This window comes from Penaeus monodon, chromosome 42, assembly GCF_015228065.2.
Source record: "Penaeus monodon isolate SGIC_2016 chromosome 42, NSTDA_Pmon_1, whole genome shotgun sequence".
NCBI lineage: Eukaryota > Metazoa > Arthropoda > Malacostraca > Decapoda > Penaeidae > Penaeus > Penaeus monodon.
Genome location: NC_051427.1, coordinates 24207519 through 24212518, shown reverse-complemented (window position 1 = coordinate 24212518; position 5000 = coordinate 24207519).

The following is a 5000-nucleotide window of genomic DNA, read 5'->3' as shown; positions in this document are numbered from 1 at the left end:
TTAAAAACAAAAAAAAAAATCATTTTACTTTATCTTTTTTTTTTTTTTTTCTTTCCTTCTTTCTTTTCTTGTCTTCTCTCTCTCTCTCTCTCTTCTCTCTCCTCTTTCCTCTCTCTCTCTCCTCTTCTCTCCTTCCTCTTCTCTATCTATCTATCTTCATCTATTATCTTTCATTCTCTCTCTCTTCACTGCTCTCTCCCCTCCTCTCTTTTTTCACTCTCTCTATCTATCTATCTATCTATCTATCTAACTATATAAATAGATACACACAATCATAAAGAAACCGAGATAGATAAATAGATAGATAACATATACAATAACATAAACAGACAAACACAATGACAGACAGATCACAACCACGGCTCAAAAATAAAACCCAATTTCGAAATAACGACACCGAAAAAAAAAAAAAAAAAAAAAAAAAAAAAAAAAAAAAAAAAAAAAAAAAAATATATATTTAAAATTTTATATAATATATATAATATTATAATAATATAAATATATTATAATATATACATATACATAATATCCCACCGGCACGAAAGAGTTTAAAGATCTGCTATTTGCCTTGTGGATTTCGGCAAGGAGGAAGAGGAGGAAGAAGAGGGGGAAGAGGAAGGAGGGGAAGAGGAGGAAGAAGAGGGGGAGGAGGGGGAGGAGGAAGAGGAGGAAGAAGAGGGGGAGGGGGAGGGGGAGGAGGGGGAAGAGGAGGAAGAAAAAGGGGGAGGAGGGGGAGGAGGGGAGGAGGAAGAGGAGGAGGAGGGGAAGAAGAGGGGGAGGGGAGGAGGGGGAGGGAGGGAGGGGAGGAGGAGGAAGAGGAGGAAGAGGAGGAGGGGGAAAGAGGGGGGGAGGAAGAGGAAGAGGAGGAGGAGGGGGAAGAGGAGGAGGAGAGGAAGAGGAGGAAGGGGAAGGGGAGAGGAAGAGGAGGAAGGAGAGGAAGAGGAGGAAGAGGAGGAAGGGGAGGAAGAGGAGGAGGAGGGGGAAGAGGAGGAAGAGGAGGAAGAGGAGGAGGAGGGGGAAGAGGAGGAAGAGCTGATGAAGAAGGAGGAGGAAGAAGGAAGAGGAGGAAGGAGAATGAGAAGGAAGGAGGAAGAAGAGGGGGTAGGATATAATGAAAAGGAGATGAAGAAGGAGGAAGAAGGAAGAGGAGACAGGGAGAGGAAGAAGAGGAGCAGAGAGAAAGAGAAAGAAAGAGAAAGAAAGAAAAAGGAAAAGAAAGAGAGAGAAAGAGAAACAGAATTAAACAGAAAGAGGGAGATAGAATATAAAAAAAGGAAAGAAACGGAAGATAAATACGATAAAAAGAAAGGCAAAGAACAGGAAAAAGATAAGATTATAAACAAAAACGTAAAAAAAAAAAGCATTAATTAACATATCTATTCTGAAAACAGAGAGGGAAACAGATAAAGAAAAGAGATGATCAGGAAAAAACACTACTCCATCTCCCCCCCCCCTTCCCCACTTCCATCTCTCCCCTCTCCTCTCCTACCTCTCTTCCTCTTCCCTCCCACCTCTTCCTCCTCTCCCCCCTTCCCCCTCCCTCCTCCCCTCTTCCCCCTCTCCCCTTCCCTCTTCTTCCTCTCCCCCCTCCCCTCCTCCCCCTCTCCCCTTTCTCCTCTCCCTCCTCTCCCCTTCCTCCCCCTCTCCCCTCTCTCCCCCCCACCGCCCTGTCATACGTGAGCAAAGTCACACGCGCCGGATGACAAGACCCTGACCGTTCCTGTAGTGCGCTCGAGGTCATACTACTTCTGCGTCAGGTCAAAAAACTAAGCTGTGAATGTGGCTTTTGAATCACGTCTCTTTTACCTGATGATGGTTATTCTTAGCGTGTGTGTCGAAACGTCGATATATTTCCGCGTTTACTTTTGAAGCTTTTTTTTTTTTTTTTTTCTGTTTATCTGTTTATTGGCTTTGTTTTTATCTGTTTGTTTATTGGCTTATCTCTATTTTTTTCCCCTTTCTTTTCTTGATATTATTTGATTTTTTTCTTGACATTCTCATTTTTTTTCCTAATAATTTTCTCCTCTTTTCAAAATAATTTTTCTCTTTTTTTCCTAATTATTTTATCTTTCTTTTTCTTGTGTTCTTACCTTTCTTCCTGTTTTTAAAAGTAGGTCATGGAAGGTCACACCGATTTTACATCAAAGTAAAAAAAATAAATAAAGTGTGGAATTAGGTCAGAGGTCAGCGGGAGGGGGGGAGAAGGAGGGGGTAGGAGGGGAAGGGAGGAGGAGGAAGTGACACGAAGGAGGGAGTGAGAGAGAGAGAGAAAGATTGGGGCAAGGAGGGAGGAAGAGAGGGTAGGTGAGAGGGAGAAAAGATGGGGAAGTGTAGAGGGAGAGGAGGATAGAGTGAACGAAGGGGAATTAGGGTGAAGGTGAGGGGAAGGGAGGGGGTAGGGGTGTGGGGGGGAAGGGGAAGCAATACGAGGAAGGGAGGATATTCAGGACAAGGGATGAGAGAACGAATGAAGGGAAATGGAAGACGAAGAATAAAGATTGAGTAAGGGAAAAGGGAGAGGGAGAGTGAGGAGAGAGGGAGAGTGAGGAGAGAGGGAGAATAGGGACAGAGAAAGGGAAAAGGGAGAGGGAGAGTGAGGAGAGAGTGAGATTGAGGAGAGGGGGAGACTGAGGGGACGCCCGTCCTAGGAAACCCCATGAGCTAAACGAAGCCACAAAAATGGTGACCGTTTCAGCGTCGCGTTCCATTGCCTGCCTGATCTCCTTTGTCATTCCAATTTCTCGTGCCAGGAATGTAGGCGGATAAATCTAAACAGAAATAGGCGTTGGATTTTGTTCTATTATTGCATTTGGCTCGAATCCGTTTATCTATCATTCGGCTGATCGTTATTATCGTCATTTATTACCATCATCATCATCATCGTCATTATCATTATTATCATTATCATTAATGTTGTTGTCGCTGCCGTTATCATCACTATCATTATCATTTTTATCATTATCATTATCATTACTATTACAATGATCATGATTATGATTATCATTACGATCTCCATCAACTTATCCATCATTACCAGCACCACTGTAATCATACGTAACATTAACGCTATCTTTATCATTCCCTTACACAAATTCGTTTTCATACATAAATGCATATAGACACACACTTTCCCTCGAAATATACTTACGCAATGTGTATGTGCAATTGCATGTGTATGTGTAGGTTGTGTCATCGCGAATTTTCTTTTTCATGTTTTTAGTCTTTTTTGCTTCGCGGATGTCATGCAAATATCAGTCAATAGTCTGGTAGCATCAGATCAATACACGAGTGCAACGAATTTTCTTTTGTATTTTTTTTGTGTTTGTATCATGTTTTTCTTTTTTTATCTACTATTTTCTTTTACTTTGCAAGATATAATCAAGATTTCCCTGAAGTAAAGTAAGTAAAATTTCCAAGGGTGTGGTCGACACACACACACACAAGACACACACACACACACACACACACACACACACACACACACACACACAAAGACACACACACACACACAAAGACACACAAAGACACACACACACACACATATCCGCGTGCTTGTAAGTCTGCAGACATAAACACGGAAGCTCAACATAAACATCAACGCAAACGAACATAAACAAAAACAAAAAAATGCACACAACTGCAAAAACATACACACGATATACATATATGTCAACAAACACACACACAGGCATACACACACACACACAATCAAACACTCACACACGCACAATCAAACACTCACACACGCACAATCAAACACACGCACAATCAAACACTCACAAACACACACAATCAAACACACACACACCACAGGATCCCAGCGAGACAGCATCCCCAAGCCACAGGATCGGGTCCCGCTGCCTCCTCCGCCATGCACTTCGGGACAAACATCGCGGGGAATTCCCAGATGGTCTCTGACGGCGGTGCTTGCTCTTGGAGATAAAGCCATGACGTCATTTTTTGCCTGTGACGTCACAGCTATGGTATAAATTCAATCTATGATGTCACGTCTGTGGTATAACTTCTGTCCATGATGTCACGTCTATGGTATAATTCTGTCTATGACGTCACATCTGTGGTATAACTTCTGTCTATGACGCCACGTCTATGGTGTAACTTCTATCTATGACGTCACTTTGTTATTGTCATTCTACAGGGTATGATTCTGCTAGAGATTGTGGACTCTCTACGCTGTGAGTTCTGTGTATGATGTGACTTCATTTAGTATGACTCCTATCTGTGATGTGACTTCTGTGACCAGATTGCTCATTCAAACGACCTGATCTATGACGATTCTTATTCAACGACGTGAACTCCTATGACCTGACTTCTGTCAAACGACGTGACTCCTATGAACCTGATTTCTATCAATGACGTGACCCCTATGACCTGACTTCCATCAACGACGTGACTCCTATGACCTGCTTAAGGGATGAGAGAATGAGAGATGCTAGGATGTACCCCTATAACTAGCCTGATGTACTTATATACTTATGTAGTTATATTTTCGTGCAAAGTGGGTGGCTTCGAAAGATCTCCAGAGACGAAATGTGAAAAAAAAATCGTAAAGTTGATATATTTACGTAAGTGTTGCTATAACGGGGTTGGTTATTCGCAATTTGTTTAGGGAAACAGCTTTTCGAAAGAAGAGCGTAAATGAGTCATTATCTTATAGTTTTTTTCATGAAACAGGTTTATATATAAATGTACAAACTGGTTTTATATTATATATATATATATATATATATATATATATATATATATATATTTATTTATTTCTTCTACTTTTCAACAATTCTGCAATTCTTGTGTTCTCTCCGTCACCCTTTTCCCCCTCTCTCTCTTTCTCTCTCTTCCCTCCCCTTTCCATCAATTTGTAGGTTTCTTGCTGTATGTCTGTATGTACGTACGTATGTATGTCTTTCTGTCTATCTGTGTCTGTTTGTCTATATCTCATTTTCTCTGTCTGTCTATCTATCTGTTTTTCTCTGTCTGTGTAT